General features: G+C 40.6%; 1 non-coding gene across 1 annotated transcript; it reads left to right on the forward strand.

Annotated features, from left to right (window-relative positions):
- The first annotated feature begins 3,911 nt into the window (after positions 1-3,911).
- On the forward strand, positions 3,912-3,994 carry Trnaf-aaa (transfer RNA phenylalanine (anticodon AAA)). The gene has a single exon. It is a non-coding gene; the product is annotated as a tRNA-Phe (tRNA).
- Positions 3,995-18,131: the final 14,137 nt, after the last annotated feature.

Here is an 18,131-nt window from a genome sequence, read left to right on the forward strand (position 1 = left end):
TCATACATAAAAAGAGATGGAAGATCTATACTAGAGAATAAAAAAACACGTTTATGCCTGGAATCCGCTATCAAGTGCAGACTGTGGAAAATCTGGAAGAGTAACATCTGCTTCCCAGTCAAATTAAAACTTCCTTCTTTGCTAGTGGTGCATCTACTTCTTCTTTTGGGTACCTGACAGCAGTTGAGGAAAGTAAAAGTGGTTGGTCGTTGCGCTGGTCCCATGACACATACATTCATACACAAACTAAACTGTTTGACTAATTAAAACATGATATCAAACACATACACATGCCTAAATGATTAACCATATGAATTAATGGATGATTGTAGAACAATACTTTCACCCCCCAAAAAATGTTTTAACACTCGTACACAAATGAAATATGTTTATTATTTGTAAGGGGGAAAAAACATATCCAAAACAAAACGACCACGGCGCCAAAACGTCCTTCAGAAATCTTCATCGGTAGTCCATCGGTCATTTACTGGCAAGGCATCAGTGAGAGAAAGAGCAGCTTACTTCAAGGGAAGATAAGCCTAGACGTGTTCTCCTTGTGAAAGCTGGACACAGAAAGCTGAGCCTGAAAGAAGATTCCACGCCTTTGAGAGTAAATGCTCTAGATAAATGCTGGGTGTACGATACTCTAGTAACTCCAGGGGCGGACCGAAAGGGTTAATGACTCAGGCCAATCACACAGCTCAACGGGTCAACGGCTAGTACTCGCAAATATGACGAGTATTATGGTCATGTTACCTTCACGGTCGAGAGACAATGTGTTAGAAAGAGAATTGAGTCCAGGACAGCAAAGCAGTAAGGACTTGTGGTACCTTTAAGTCCTCGAGAATTTAGCTGTACGAGCAAGAGAGACTTGTAATGTTTAGTTAGTCAGTTCTGTTGTGTAGCAAAGCATTTGAAATTAGTGTAGCCAATTGTGTTGAATTGGCTGTCGATGTAATTGTAATTAAACCGCCACTTTGTTACTTGAAGCTCTTGTTGTCAAGTACTTGTATTATATGTGATGTGTTGTGTTTAGCAGTGTTTGCAGAAGGCCTGATTGAGAAGATCGTAACAATCCCTTGAAAAATAATGTTATACTTTTTCTAGTCAACAACATTCTGGCTGGCCATAGTATTAAAAGACGAAAGCTGGGAAAGTTTGGTCATTGTATAAGACTCTTATCAAAAGTCGTTATTTGACGCACAGTAGAGGCAGCACGAAGAAAGTGTCGTCCAAAGAAAAGCTGGCTGGACAACGTAAAAGAATGGCTCGGCCTCTCTCTTGATATCCTGCTAAGAACAGCAGCTGCCCTGGAACAATGGAGGGATTCTTTTTTACACGCACTGTCACAGCAACCCCTACGACAAGGTCAAGGGACGGATGAGATGATGTGTCTTGTATGTTTTGATTTTTACAATCGATTTTTTTGTCCAACTCTTTCTTTTGAAAATACAGATTTTTTGCACAAAGGGCACACGTTTCGAAGGTCCACATTGTACCACAGAATGGAATGTTTATCACAGGTCATAGGTCAGGGATGTAGCTAGGAATTTTCCAACATTTTGGGGCCCGGGGTATTGACCTCTATGGGGGCACCGCATTTTGCGTAATATTTAATATTTAATGTATTAGTATCGCACAAGAGAAAGAACGTGTACTGGACTGATGTAGTGGTATAACTTGAATAGTGCCCTTTATACTTTATAGAGAGCAGATCGCCATTTTAAAGTTTGAAACTTACGATAGATAACCTTCTATTTTCATAAGTGATAGGATCATAAGCTTATAGAGAAAGCTCAAACCATAGGACTGCGCTAAACAAACAAAAAAACAAACAAAAAAAGGTACAAAAAAAATTGGCAACAATATTTTTAATCCCAGAGACAGATCTTGTTTAGTGCCCCAATGGTGCTGTAGATCAGGGGATAGGTGCAAGTGAATGCAAAGCTAGATGTGAACCTAACCTAATTAGTTGCCCCTTCAGACCATGTGGTCTAAAGGGCAGATGATGTAAAGTTCATCTGTTTTTGTGGCCTACGGTTAACGAGGGTGTTATGTAGCCAGCACAACGACCAACCACCTTTACTTTTCCCCAACTAATGTCAGGTACCCATTAGAGCTGGGTAGACTCAGGGGCGCCCAAGGATTCCGAAGTTGAAGATCCCAGTCTTCACCAGGATTCGAACCTGGGACCCTCGGTTCGGAAGCTAAGCGCTTTACCGAGCCTCTCCTAATCTTAACATAATGTAATTGATTTGAAAAGACGTAATCTTTTAATCAGATCGATAGTAGAAATACATAATAAGGTTCAAGAAAATGAAGTTTATAAGATTACTATTCGTTTTAAATTAGGTCTAACTTATAATGCATACTAATTAGCTTTTTCTCTTTAAAAAACTGCTTGCATAACTGATTTTAAAAATTAGATTTTTCGCTTTCAGGAAAAAAAAAAAGTAGCACAAAACTAATAGCGTCTTTTCCCCTTTCGGGGGCCGCTAAAAATTCAACTTAAACAAGATTTTTTTTTTAAAATGTATTGTTATGTAAAAAAGTATTTAAAAATTATAGTATAATTTCAGATCTTGCTATCTGAGTTCGTCGGTTAACGAGGGTGGCCAGTATCCAGTAATACAATACATGTAGACTTCTATAGTAATATATAGCCTCCAGAAAAATCCTGCCTCGGGGCCTCCAAATACTCAATATTTGTTTGTAAATTGTTTTACATGTTTCGGATGAAAATAATTGAGTTCCTACTCCAAACCTCCCGCAGGACGACGGTGGACTGAAGCGAGCAGGTGTTAAGCCAGGGACCATCGATAAGTCCGAACGACAGTCAAGCGCGAAAACCGCACGATTTAAAACCGCTCTTGCGGAAAGGTGACATTCTTCTATAACTTTTTCTTAGTTAAAGCGACTCATGGAATTCTGGTATGGATGGTTAGTTGTTTTTTTTTTTTTGTTTTTTTTAATGTTTTTAATGGAAATGCTCTCACCAAGAATTCTATAAAGGAAATGAATCAGAAAATGTTTGACATTCTAGCTATTAGTTTAATCCAGTTTGTTCCCTTTACGTAATTAAGAATATCGTCTGGATAGGCCTTATCTGTATATATAATTCTCTTCGTCGACAAGCATGCGGGACACCACGCACGCACGCCGACTCTCTAACCTTCAATGAAAAAGTCCATTCTTTTATTTCTGCAAGTCGGACTAGAGATATCCCACGTAACTATCGAGGCGACAGAGAGTGTAGCTCCTAAAAAAAGGATGGGGGGGGGAGAGAACAAGTCTCTACGTCGCCCAACCATGCGGAAAATACGCACATACGCCTACTCAATTAGCCTCTTCTCTCCTTTCCCGCCAGCACCCGCGACTTCCTCGCTCTCCAGGCATGCACACACAGTCGTTTGCCCAAAACCACCACATTTGGACAACTGTGTCTTCAGGAAGACACCAAATAGCGGTGTATGCTACGCCGCGAGTCGGTTAATCTTATTATAATCTCATAAATTACAGATCTTACTTAAAATGAGAAGAACATGATTACGTCCAACTGGTATCCTTGCGTCAATCTAATCATGCATGTTTATCAATGACTTAAACTCTGACAAGTCGTTGCTTTCCATGGCTGATTCAGGCAACCCATCCCATGCTCAAATAATAGCACTAGGCGAAAAGAAGCATTTTAAAGTAACAAACTAACATAGGTAATGCAAAAGTCAGTAATGAAGGTCAAACTGTCATATTGTTTTCCTACATGAAATGTGGCAGTTTTTTTTTTTGTTTGTTTTTTTAAGCAAAATGTTTATCTCTATACGATATTTCACTTGTTAGATAACGAAGACAATGACTATGACTATTTAAAAAAATGTAGCCGTTAATACGTAACATAAACCATAACTTTTGTGGTTGTCGTGGCCGAGTGGTCAAGGCGATGGACTAAAAATCTATTGGGATTCTTCCCGCGCAGATTCGAATCCTGACGACAACGAAATTTGTTTCTTCTAAATCTAAAATAAGAGCTTCATACTTTTTTTTCTAACTTTACCGCGTTTCAAATAAAAAATGAAATCTGTAATATTAGGAGCATTGAAATCAATTTTTTTTCTGTACTGATAAGCTGCATCAGTTAGTAACTCTCACTTTAGTAACCGCTAACAAAAGGGACAAAAGCCGGTTTTAGTTTTATGTAATCTTGCCGTTCATTCGGCAGTCTCACAAACTAGAAATATATTTTTAAAACTCCTATTTCATGATAGTTTGCAGTTTGCGTTAGTACTGTTCTCACTGATATTTGTTTCCTTCTGAAATACATATATATTTTTTTTTACATTTTTTTATAGGAAAAAAAAAAGAGGAAGGAAATTTTCCATAGTGCATGTGATTTTTATGGATATTTTTTTTTACCTTTATTATACTAGAGAACGTTCTGATATTACGTAACACCACAACAACTTTTTATTTTTCTCTACTTTTCAACCAAAAATGTCAGTCTCATCCTATCAATTTTTGATTCGTTAATTGTATTAAACAGATAGGAAGCATTTGACTCAATGGTGTTTGTTTACAATTGATGAATGAGGTCCAAGATCACTTGTACAACATCCGTTAGGCTAGGCTTTAGTTAATAATGTCCCGCTTCTCTCAAGCCTGTAAGGAGTATGGCTTAACTATTAGCATGAAGAAAACAAATGTTATGGGACCACCTGCTACAGCACCACCCTCAATCCTCATAGACGGATAACAAGCTGGATGCCGTAAATGAATTCTGCTATCTGGGATCCACAATTACAGATGACCTGTCTCTAGAAGAGGAGATAAAAAAAAAACGCATAGGGAAGGCTGCCTCAACCTTCGCTAAATTCAGGTCAAGAGTTTGGGAAAACGAGAAGCTCACTACAGTGACCACAATGGAAGTCTACAAGGCATGCGTTATGAGTTCACTTCTGTATGGTAGTGAATCATGAACCACCAACGCAAAGCAAGAGAGAAAACTTAACTCATTCCATTTGCGATGTCTCCGTAGGATCTTAAAAATCACTTGGAAAGAAAAAGAGTGTAATACTGAGATCCTTGCACGAAATGGTATTCCCAGCATCTATACAGCTCTCAGACAACGCCGCCTGCGCTGGCTTGAACATGTTCGCAGGATGGAGGACAAACGCATCCCGAAAGTCAAATACGGACAACTCGCGACTGGCTCAAGAAAAACTGGTCGACCTCACCTTCGTTACATAGATGTAATAAAACGGGACCTCAAATCAGTGAACATCAATACTGACCATTGGGAACACATAGCTCTAGACCGTACCTGAGATGAACTCCTATTGAAAAATCAGAGCAGGAAGGACTAGTCCTCCCGTAGTGCTCTGGCAAGAAACTTAGCCGTCCGGCGTAGTGCCTCATAGCTACCATACAAGTCGAGTGACTGCACAGGCAAGTCCCCCCTTAGCTCGCGGAGCTGGGGACACTCGTACAAGACATGCGACACTGTTTCGACGCTCTCTCCACAGTGACGGCATCGGGAGTCAAAGTTAGTGCGGAACCGGGCAAAGTATGCCCCAATAGGACAGTGTTCCGTCCTGCACTGCGCAACTATTGACTGCTCTGACCTCCTCAGTCGCCACCATGGATCGTCGCGATCTGGGTGACGCATGCGCTGCCAGACACCACGTGCTCTGTCGGATTCCTCCCAGGACTTTAACCACTTCTCATGAATGAGTGCTCGGATTTGTGCCGTTGCTTGTAAGTACGTGCTTGGTGCTTCGAGCACCCTCCCTTGCGAGGGCGTCTGCCGTTTCATTGCCCTTCACGCCGCAATGTGGAGGCGCCCACTGCATATAAACGACAGCTCCAATAGCTCGGCGGATGTTATCTGCGGCGCCGATTGCCTCTTCTATTACGGGCGACCCTCCCCCGCCGCCACCCATAACTAGGAGACTGGAGCGAGAGTCAGTGACCAACACCACCGTAGTGGCGTTAGTCTCGCGTTCGAGCATTCGGGCCCTAATGGCCTCGAACGCCCTAGTTATCCCTGTCAGTTCGGCATCCATGGAGCATGCAGCGTAGCCGCATGGACCAGAGAGCCTATCTGGTTCAGTCCGGTCGGGGTAGACAATAAGGGCCCCATACCCCGATCTATCGGGGTCCCTCATTACCGACCCATCGGTATAACAGAATATGGCATCTGATGGGTAGGATTTTATAGTTATGGATGCCAAATTTTGGAGAATGGCAGGTGTTAATCGCCTCTTGGTGGCTCCCTCTTGCCCTAACAGGGACAGGTTTATTTGTGGGGCCGGAAATCTCCTCCACGGAGGGCACGTACTGATTCTTCTAATAGGAATTCTATCAGTGGAGAGTCCAGCTGTATTTGACAAATTGGCCGCTATGTGCAGGAACGATCGCATTTTAATGCGGTTCCTCTCTCTCCACTGTCGCACTAAAATTGAGGTGGGTAGCCTAGAGTCGCCCCTTTTATAGCGCTCGTAGGCCGTAAGTACTGCCCTCTCCCTCCTAAGATGTAAGGGTGCCACGTTTGTAAAAATTTCAGCAGCGTTTGTTGGGCTTGTCCTAAAGGTGCCACAAATGAACCGTAGAGCCTGTGCTTGTACCCGGTCGAGTGATTCGAGGGCAGTTTTACTAGCATATACTTGAACTGTATAGCTGTATTCGATTTGTGATCTGACTGCCCCTAGATACAATGTGCGTAGCATGTCAGCTTTAGCACCCCACTTTGTGCTGGCCAGCTTTCTTAATAACGCTAACTTCTCCGAGGCTTTTCGTTCAACTTCCTGGACGTGCTGGAGCATTGACAGTTTTCTATCCAGGGTCACCCCTAAATATTTTGGCGTATTTTCACGCTGGAGTCGCAGCCCACCGAGTTGAAGCTCGAATGGAGCCTTAAGGATGTCGATTCCTAGGCTGAACAGGGACCAGGTCGTTTTGGCAACGTTTATCTGAATCTGCCATTTGTCGCAATACGAGGAGATGGTATGGAGGTCTGCTTGAAGTGCCGCCTGAATTTGGTCGGCTTTCTTCCCGGTTGACCAGAGGACAATATCGTCAGCATATAGCAGTTTTTTGGACCGTAGTGAGCTGGGCAAATCATTAAGAAAGGCTATGAAAAGTGTACAGGACAGGGCGGAGCCCTGAGGCAGGCCATTAAGTTGTTGTTTTGGCTTGCTAAGGGAGTGCTGGTATTTTGTACGTGTGCTCCTCCCTGACAGAAAGGATTGTATCCAATTGTATATTTTGCCCCGCACACCCATAGCTCTTAGCTTAAGATAGAGGCCTTGCTTCCACACACGATCGTAGGCCTGTTTTAGGTCTATGAACACCGCGTATGTGTTCTCGGACCTCTGGAACCCGTCGGCCACCCCCTGTGCGAATGTCGTGACCTGGTCGATCGGGCTCAAGCCTGCCCTAAAGCCGGCCTGTTCTGGCGCCAGGATACCGGCACTCTCAAAGCACCAAACTAGCCGCTCGTTAACCATTCGCTCAGCAACTTTGCCAAGGGTTGAGGTTAGTGAAATGGGTCTGTAGGACTCCACGTTAGTCGCGTCTTTTCCCTTCTTAAGGACTGGTACAATGACAGCACTCTTCCAGGCCCCGGGCAGTCTGGACTCTGCCCAGGTTCGATTCATAAACTCCAGGAGTTTATCTCTCGCAATGCCCCCAAGGTGTTTTACCATCTCGGGGGTAACCTTGTCTGGCCCCGGAGCTTTTCGGTTTTTGCACTTAGCTATCGCTCTGTCCAGCTCAGCACGACAGAAGGGCGCGTTGCACATTGCTTGGCTTTCCGGCTCATCCGGCTCCCTCTCGAGCCTCTTACGTTCTTTGTTGAGGGCTTTGGACATGGCAGACTTCTTTTCGGGCTTGCTGATTTTAGCAAAATGTCGATTCAACAAGCCGGCCATTTTGGTTACCGTCGAGACCGGCCCTCCGGGTGACAATAGAGGGGCAGCCGTTCGCGCTGTGTCTTTGGCCTCTAGGTTTCGCAGAAGACGCCAGGCTTTCGAGGTATCCCGAAGATCCATCCCGGCGCAGGCAGCGTTCCAATGGTCCGACCGGACGCGTCGGGCCAGCTCACTCGTGGCTCTACAGAGCCGATTGTACTCCCGCCGGATTTCAGGGGTACCCTTCCGCTCAGCAAGCCTCCGGGCTCGCTTACGTCTCAGGACCAGCTTATTCAATTCCTGAGACCACACGCGTTTCTGCCTTACGCCAGGATAAGTCCGCGGGACAAACCTCTTGGCCGCACCCAACATAGCTGCTGTTAATTCGCCGTATATGATGTCAACGTCCCTATCCTCCACTGCAATATTCATAAGGGCAGTGTTGACTGCTGCCTCGTAGGCTGGCCAGTTCGCCTTGGTGTAACTCCATCTACGCGGGGCTTTTGGGGTTACACCACTGGCCTCTGAGAGGGCAATTGTGACTAATATGGGTCTATGGTCACTTCCAATGTCATCTAGGACTTGAAACTGAGTATGTGATTCTAGATTAGCTGTGATTAGAGTAAGGTCTGGTCTAGATTGGCTGCCATTTCCGGTATGGTATAGAGTTGGGGGAGTATGTTTATTTTGCAGACAGAACAAATTAGAGTTATTTAGAAGCTCATGAATTTTATGTCCCGATGAGTCGGTTGAATCATAGCCCCACTGCTGAGACTTAGCATTAAAGTCTCCTGCGATGACGTTGTGAGTATTGATATTAGTACAGTCATATTCGAGACTAATTTCATGCTTAGGGGGGTTATACAGATTAGTTACCGTGAGTTTGCGCCCTAATTTATGTATCTCGAGGGTGATGGCGTCGGTACGCCCATGCACTCGTGGACCGGGGACTTGTGTAGCAACCAGATTGTTGCGTACATAAGTAATGAGCCCCCGGCAGTCTGTGCATTTGCACTTAAATGCAGTATAACCGGTGATACTGGCATTACGTTTGCCAGTTAGTGTCTCTTGTAGTAAAGCCACGTCTATTGCCCTCTCGTGGAGGAGTTTTGAGAGCTCTAACACCTTTGGGATGACCCCGCAGATGTTAATTTGTAAAATCAGGAGGGACCTAGTGTTTATGGGCTTAGTCCCTGGAGTGGGTTGGATCCCACTAGTGTCAATTTGGGTTGTTTGGGGGCCGGAGGCTCCCGTCACTATTTCGCTTCCAGTCATATTTGCCTGCGGTGTATCTAGGTCCGCAGGAGGTTGTGGCAGACTTCCATCAACCTTATTCGAATCGGACCTCCGAAGGAGGTACGAATGCAGTGTTCGTTGAGAAGAGGACTTAGGTGGAGGAATTTTAGCTGACTTTTCACGACCTGACAAATTCCCCCTCATCGAGGTCGCGGGGCGACTAGTAGCTGACTTTTCGTGTCCAGGCCTGACGCCCACTGCCCGGCGCACGGAGCCTGTTCGGGTCTGCTCGTGCCCGCTTTTTACTGTGTCTGTGTCAATCATGGTTGTATGGTTAAGGCCGTTGGCGGCCTTAGTTACTGCTCTAATGCAGCAGCGTGCATGGCCTGTACTTATGTCGCCACTAAGGGCAAGGCAGAAACCTGCCCAAGCAATCACCGCCACAGATTGGCATATAAGTTTCCTGCAAGGCAGGAGTGGGGTGGCGCGCGTTTCTCGATATTCCCAGTGTCAGAGTCGCCATTGGTCGCGGCGGATTCCTCCACTAGCGCGCCAGGGAACGGGCTAGATAGAGCCTAGCTCGTGGACGCCAACCGGTCCGCCCGACGCAGCCCGCTAAGGCCGCGCCAGTCAGTCCAGTCTTTGCCCAAAGAGAGACCCGCGAATCAGCCGAGCCCCAGGAGAACCCGACCAACCCTCGAGTTGGTGTCCAGCGCTATCCGCTTTTCGGAGAACCCGTGGTCTCTTACTAACCGTTGCCCCGGGGCCCCACAGGGGGGGGCTGGACATAACCCCTTTGAGTTCCTTTTACACTTGCCGGCTGCTCATTCATCAGCGGCAAGCAACCAGTACCCTTGGCCACTCCAGGAGAGCGGAGTGTTCACGCGGCGACCACGATGAGGTGGTACTGGAACGACGCGCTAGACCGTACCAGATGGAGAGAGATAGTGACCAAGAAAGCTATGGATAGCGAAAGAACATGGACCTTAGCCCTGGAAGAAAAACGAACAATGCGAAAAATGGCCAGCTCCTCTACACCGAAGCAAAAGCCACCTTAACCTGCGATATTTGTGGACGGGGGTGTCTCTCCAAGTAGGGCTCCACAGCTACAAGAGGAAGTGTGCGAGATGAACCATGGTCGTCCTACGACTGAAGGAGGCCAATGAGTGAATGGGTGAGGCTTGAGTGAGGCTTGAGTGTGGCTTGAGTGAGGCTTGAGTGAGGCTTGAGTGAGGCTTGAGTGAGGCTTGAGTGAGGCTTGAGTGAGGCTTGGCCTAGATCATTCGTGATAGAAGGCCTCAACACTGACTAGCTACGTGGCAACCTGTGGGCAGTTTAGACCCATAGCTCCTAGCCACGTCGTACAGACCAGTGACGCGGCAAAGACCCATTGATCTCCACTGCCCACGGGTTCTATGACGATTGGTATCGGCCTGGGTCACGCTTCATAAGAATAAGTTCGTTGATGCTTATGAATATTAACAATATTGTAAAATGAATTATGACACCGGCAGGCCAGTCCAGTAACTTGTGCAATTTGGTAGGTCATTTATGTAAATTAGAAACAGTAGTGGGCCTAAGACTGTTCCTTGAAGTACTTCAGAGTTTTCTGTTATTAGCCATATACTAAGGGCTCGCAATGGCCTTCTTTCAGAGAACAGTACCGGGCAAAAGATGTGAAGACAATTTAAAAGAATGGACAGGCCTGTCAATGCGAGAAATTCTATCCATAGCAAGGGACACAGATGATTAGAGAAAGGGTCAACAGATGGTGCTCCAACGGTTCAACAGACTAAGAAATATGTTAAGGCGATGGAATTGATTTCGGCAGGGGTGGGCAAATTACGGCACGCGGGCCACATGCGGCCCTGCGGAGTGTTTTATGCGGCCCGCCGACATCTACTGAAATTAGGTGTGCCCACGGTATATACAGATTAAAAAGCATATATTTAAAAATAACATCTATATAAATTATTGAAACTGTCTCATTATAAAAAGTTTCAAGTAAACGAAGATTATGCTTATTGGTTATACTTCAATTCACTCAATTCAAGACAATTTCAGATCAGTATTTATTCAATACTATGAAAAACTGTGTTGAATGTTGGGTATGCTTGAAACAAGATGGCAAGTGTAACAACTGATGGAGCTCGATCTTTGATAGACTAATATTGTTTGTTTTTTTGTTTTTATATAAAAAAAATATATCCCAATCTTAAACTTTAAACAGGAAAGTTTGCACAAAGCTGCATAAATTTCAATATATTATTGATCCAAATGACGTAGTAGTCAACCTTACTAGAGTTAGGGGTGTTAACCACAGGTATTTCTTATTTATTAACAAAATAATCCAATGTATCCGCTATCTTAGCATGGGCAAGGCACAAGAGAACAATATAAAATCTCAAGGAAGAAATTGTTATGTTACTTGAAGGACATTGACTGTGACTTTGTTACCAATATTTACAATGAAGATTGGAAGACAGATTTCATGTGTTTCATGATTGCTATTGCGACGTTTGTTGTTTTTTTTTGCATATGAAATGTAAATGCATGTTAAATCCTTTCAAACAAGGCTTTCCCATTTCTACCAGCAAGCAAAAGAAAACAGGTTTTGTCATTTTCCTTTGGTGAAAGGTGAAAATATTTCTAGTGAAATGATTAAAAGTACACTTATTTAGATTTCTTAATTGTGCAATTTATAAAAGCAAATTTTAAGACGTCAAGAACCAGTTTTCAATACCATCAGCTCACCATTTAGCGCAGAAGCTGATTCAGCTTCAGAGGACCTATCTCCAAGCAAAGAGAAGTTCCAGTCAATACTTCCAAGGGAGTCTTATGGATGCCAGAAGCTGTATTTCCACACTTTAAAATATTTTCTGCTGTTCACACTATTTGTGTACACATACAACTATTCTTCTTCTTCTTCGTTCTCATTTTACATGTTGGAGAGTTCAGATCAGTAATCCAATTTCTGAATAGTTTTGGTTCTATAGGAGGGTTTTTGGGCCAAAGTCTTGTTCGGGTCTCTTGATTTAGAATGCACCATTGAAGGACATGGTCAGCATTCTCTGGTGATGGGCAAGTTTCTCTCGTCCCGACATTTAACTTCCGGAACATATACTGTCTCATTCAGTGAACAAGCATTTTCTTTTGTGGAAACTAAACAAGTATTATTACTCGTCGATTTTGACTGACTGTAATTTGACAGGATTTACAAGTATAAAAACTAGTAAGCTAGTTCCACAGTTCAGGAACATTATGCACGAGTGTAAAAAAAATACTGCACATTAAGTGCAACTGTATATTTGTCAGGATATTTTAATGTAAAATTACAACAGCAATTTGAAAAAAAAAATAGTTAAATTGGTTTCAAAAATTGCTATCTCTTGTTGTAATTCCTTAACGTGAATATAATTAAGTGAAAATATGAATTAAGTGACATTCTACAGTATTCTACACAGTAAGCTTGAGTATCTCTCTAAGTTGTATATACATATGCGGCCCGCCATTCCTAATTTTTTTTTCAAATGCGGCCCTCGATACAAAAAAGTTGCCCACCCCTGATTTAAAGCCATTTATTATTGAAGTTTGTCTTCTCTGTATCAGGAAATTATGAATTCATTGGTGTAACTGTAGCGGACCGGAGATCCCAAAATATTTTTGAAAGCTATGGTGGTGAACTAGTCCATTGTTCATTATTATGCAAGACCTTTGAAGAATCATCAATTAGTTCTTTTAGTTTAGTTTCACAAGATCTAAATATCCTAAGGCGAAGGCCATGTTGGTATAAAGTTAGGACATTGTGTTTCTAGGCGATGTATAATGATACTCCGTATTATGTGTTCAAATATTTTACTCGTGATGGTTGATAGTGATATTGGTCTTCAGTTTCCTAGAACAGATTTTTCTCATTTTTTAAATAGGAGACTTCCATTATTATCTTTACTGTCCCTTGGTACTTGAGACCCTAGAAAAAAGTATTTTAAACTAGCTCATGCTGGCTCATTGCTTAGTTCTTTCAGTTTTTTAAGTCTGTCTTAAATACCATCAGGCCCAGATGCTTTGTTTGGTTTTATGCTAGATAATGGTTTGTGGGATTCCCTTTTCTAGCACATCTATTTCCTACATCCTATATTTTAACTTGGTTTCAATTAAGCAATATGTCTTTTGTCTTCTAGGACTGGGAATGCTGGTGCTAAGTATTTATTTAGCATGTTATATTTAAGTTCGCTCTCTTTTTGTGTAATCTTCAGCTTCTAATGGGGCTAATTATGTGGCTTCAATTGTCTTAGCTATGAAGTACGGTGTTTCAGTGTTATTTTTAGATATTATTACTTTGTATATATATTCACTCTGTCTGATAACTTTTTGGATCAGATGTTTAATTTTAAAAGAATATCTATAACTATAGAAAAGATCTCAATTAACTAGTAAACAGATAATTGATATAAAATATTTTAAAAAGTATTTTTTTCATTACTGGTTTATTGTTTAGTTGTTGTTTTTTACACGGAAACTGGTGAGCACATGTTACAGACTCCGCAAATTTAAAACAATAATTAGTTAATTTATAATGTCATAACGTTATTTTAACAGACAGTATGTTAGAAATTAGTATCTATGGCGGAGAAAATACAAATATAAAAATATACTTTTGGTGAATCCGGTATAGAAAAGTAAGGAAGTTTTGATGAGGTGTGTATTTTTTAAAGAATTTTTTTTTTTTATTTCTTGGCACCGCATAATCCAATTTGCAAAGCTTTTCTATTTATAAAGCTCAGTTGGAGTAACATAGCATTGTGGACCATAATAGTTTGGCCATGCCTTTCGATTATATATTACATTGCTTTTTATTAGAGTGATGTCCCTTTCTTTCAATAGATATTTATATTGTGTGCCAAACTATTATGGTCTACTATGCCATGTTACAGTTGGTAAAATAGAAGCTTCTTTGAATAACCTTGACATTTTTTTTAAACGTTAAAATCCCCCTTTACACACACACAGCAATAGAAGAGTAGACCATAACAATCCATGTTTTTGATGGTCTTAAGTGACCCCTGGCAAATCGTCAATCGACCCCCAAAGGGGTTGCGAACCACAGGCTGAGAACCCCTGGTATAGAGGGACTTATGATCCGACAGTTACGCTAGGCAGGGCACGTATCCCATATGGAGGACGATCGTAAACCAAAAGCAGTCTTTTTTTTTCGAGCTGAAAGGTGGTCGACGTGACAGAGGTGCCCCACAGAAACGCTTTATAGAGAAGCTATGGCGCCAACTAGCTTTAACTGACATAGAATAGAGCACCTGGTTGCATGTGGCTTCAGAATGAGACAGCTGAATGTCATTTACAAAGGCCGCGGGGTACACATTTGAGACTAAAAGAAAATCCGCAGCGTAGGACAGAGGTGGACGACGAAAAGAAAATCTTAATCGACCACCGGCAGACAATGGTTATGCCTGCATAAAATGTGGCAAAATATGTAGGTCACTGCTGGTGCTGCATAGCAACGGAAATACTGCATTTCTCATTAATTTTCTGACTCGAAGACAAGCCTTATTATTATTATATTTATTATTATTATTATTATTATTATTAAATTAACTCACTCTGCCTGGTAAAACGTTTCTCCCACACTCAATCTCGTATCAAGCTGAACTTTTGCACATTTCTTTTACATTTCAACTCAAAAATGAAAAAAAAACAACAATTAGTTCATTAGCTATTAGTAATTAATTTTATTGGGTATTCCAAACAAGGAAAATACATTATACTGAACTGATAAGGTGTTTTAAGTTGAATTAATTTTTATAGAAAGAAAATTGTTTAAGTAGCTATAGATCTTACACTTATAAGCACCTCCCTGGTACATTGGTTAGCGTGTTGGCTGGAGGACAGCTTCAATTGAAATACGTGATTGAAACTCATTTCTTCTGTTCTAAATGATTTTAAGTGATGTAAATGTCTGAAAAAAATATTTTGCCTACAAATTTCTGTACATTTATGAGGAAAATTTTGTTTTTAAATGTATTTTGAGGCGAAAATAAAACAAAAATATGTACATTTTTGTACACAATGTTTCGTAAACTAACAAAGATATTCAAATAAAACTTTACACATATATAGTTTGTTATATCTAAATCTATGTGAACTAGAATAAATATGAATGCTGTAACAACTTTTCTTTTTAATTTTACAAATTTGCAATGGACTTTTTCTTAAAAAAAGAGGGGGTAGGGAAAAGAAAATTATTTTGGGGAAAAAAAGTATTATAGCACAGATGCCTACATGCCAAAATGGAAATGCGTATTCCCTGAGCTGGAAATGCATATTTTGAGTGGTAAATGTGTATTTTCCCTAAATATTAAGAAATATATTCAGGAAAGACTAAAAATCATTTAAGCACGTAGTATACACGAAATGCAGCAATCCCAGAGTAAGCACAGCATTAGGTTATTTAAAACATTTTGTTTATTTGTCAAAATGTGTACACTTTTGTCATAGACATTTCTAGAAAACGTTAGACTGTGCCGTTCTTGTCACTTGGCAATGATTTTATGATCATAATGTCTCTAGTGTATTCCACATTCCATAATAGCGACAACAAAATTTCATTAAAAAAAGAATGGGAATTTTTGTTACAAGTGAAATGAGACATACACTTTACAAGATATCCAGACACTGGAAATATTTTATCACATTTTGAAAGAATTTAAAATTTTCTTCTTTAAGACCAATCTTTGCAGAGTTAGCGATGAAAGTTTTGGCATCCTCTACACTAGAGTCACTAATAATAAACATTTTAAAGATTTTTACCAGGCAGATAATCCTAATTAGCCACTGAATGTGTTTATAATATAAAAGATGAACTGTTGAGATAAAGCTTTGTGTTCTGGTTTCTGATGCTTCAAGTTGTTCTGTAATATAAACTAGAAGTAGATTTAGATCTATATCTAGATCAAAATCTAGCATAATCTAGACCTATTTAGATCTAGATCTTAATTCTAAATCTAGATGTACGTACATTCTAGTATAGGTGTCTGACATCGTAAACTATCTCTAGTTCTAGATCAAGTCGAGATGAATTAGAACTTATCAATCAATTCCCAATCAGTCTGAAGACTTCATATAAATGGACCTTATTCACCAATCGTAAACAAACAACATTTAGCCACGTGATTCTCTATATCTTCTATACAAATTATGTAATCAATAAAGGTTGTCACATGATACGTATTTTGCACTGTTTTATCAATATTATGACGTGGCTAAATGTGTTTATTTACGATTAGTGAATGATGTCCATCGACACACTGAAAGAAACTTTGTTCTAATTAGATCGGTAAAATCTAGTAAATATTTAAATCTTCGCGCGCGCCAAAACAAAAAGTGATATTATCTCGTGGTAGATCAAATAAAAATAGCCAATTCAGTATCGACGCACTGATCTCTCTATTTTGTGTGTGTGTGCTTTAGACTACTTTAGAGGGGAAAATGCGTATTTTCAGATGATAAACCTTACTCGCGCTCGCGTATTTTCGTGTCCATTTGCGTGCAAAATACGCAAGATGCCTACTTGTAGACTGTCACAGTCTTAGTTGACATTGCATGATCTAAAGTTCACGTCATGTTAAGAGTTTAAAAGACACGTGGAATTCCTGATGTAGAAAACAGGAAGTAGAATGAATAAAGTTAGACTTTGAGTTCAGTCAGTGAAGTTAAGCAGACAAGTGAAGTCAAGTTAGTTAAGTCAGTTGTATTCTTTGGACCGAGTGGTCAAGTATATTATGGTCCGGGATGGACAGTAGCGACTTAGAAAAGTCGGTAGTAATTTCAGTTAGAAAGTAACTTGTGGGCAGTTGTTGCCAGTGGTCTTTTGAGACATGTATTAGTTGATCTATATTTCTGCACAGTGTTACCCGCTGAGATGCGGACGTGATTTGTAACTAACATATATTGGATACATTTGATACCGCTGTTATGCGGATAGGATTGTATATTATTTCTTGACTTGTAGCACTAACAAGGAGTGCAGTATTATTATTATTGTGTTGTAAATAAAAAAAATAAAATTCATATTTGTCTGCTGAAACGGACTTCAGTCAGTTTATAATATTTGCCTTGTCACGTGTCAAGAGTACTTCAGGAAGCAAGAAGCCAGCATTACACGACATTCGCATTCTGCAACCTTACACCATTCAACATACATTTACACAGACAACTGTGTATTACAGATATAGAAATAAATGTAGTTCACTAGTGGCTAGATAATGTCGAATGTATATCAGAATCTAGATATGAGAGATTTAGATTTACTATAATTCAAAGCTTGATTTTATTTTTTTACTTTTTCAACTAAATTTTTATCTCTGGGGTCTATAATGTCGAACATAAGGTAGATAATAAGAATACTGAAAAGATAAATGATTGACGCTATCGCTAAGGATTACCGGGAAATATAAGTAACAATGTTTGGGAAATAAACAATGCCAGTTTTGTAAGGCGCTTTCTGATTGGCTGAAAAGTGTGCTTTTTAGTTTGCTTTTCAAAATACTAACCAATAAAAATTAAGTTTACATACATAACAGGAATGAAAAAATGTGTTTTTGTATTTTAATTCTGAAAACATTTTGAAAATAGGTTAAATAATATAAAGTTGTGCTGTTTTTTTTTTCTTGGCATAATAATGAGCTAAAATATACCTATAGTGACCTCTTTAAAAAAAAATTAAAAATATAATTTAAAGTATTTAAATTACAATAAATACATAGAATTGTAGGAAATTAAATAAACTTTATCATAGAATCATTGGTACAAATTAAACATTTTTGTCCCGATTTTTTTAAATTGGGGGTTTAAGCTGTCCTTGAGATTGCTAAAAATGCCCTAGCTCTCGAGTTTCAATTCAGGTCGCTCAGTTAAAAAAAATACTTTTAAAAAGCGATCACCAGATATCACCTTTATTTCACCCCCTTACTCAAGTGATAG

Source organism: Biomphalaria glabrata, chromosome 4 (genome assembly GCF_947242115.1).
Source record: "Biomphalaria glabrata chromosome 4, xgBioGlab47.1, whole genome shotgun sequence".
Taxonomy (NCBI): Eukaryota; Metazoa; Mollusca; class Gastropoda; family Planorbidae; genus Biomphalaria; species Biomphalaria glabrata.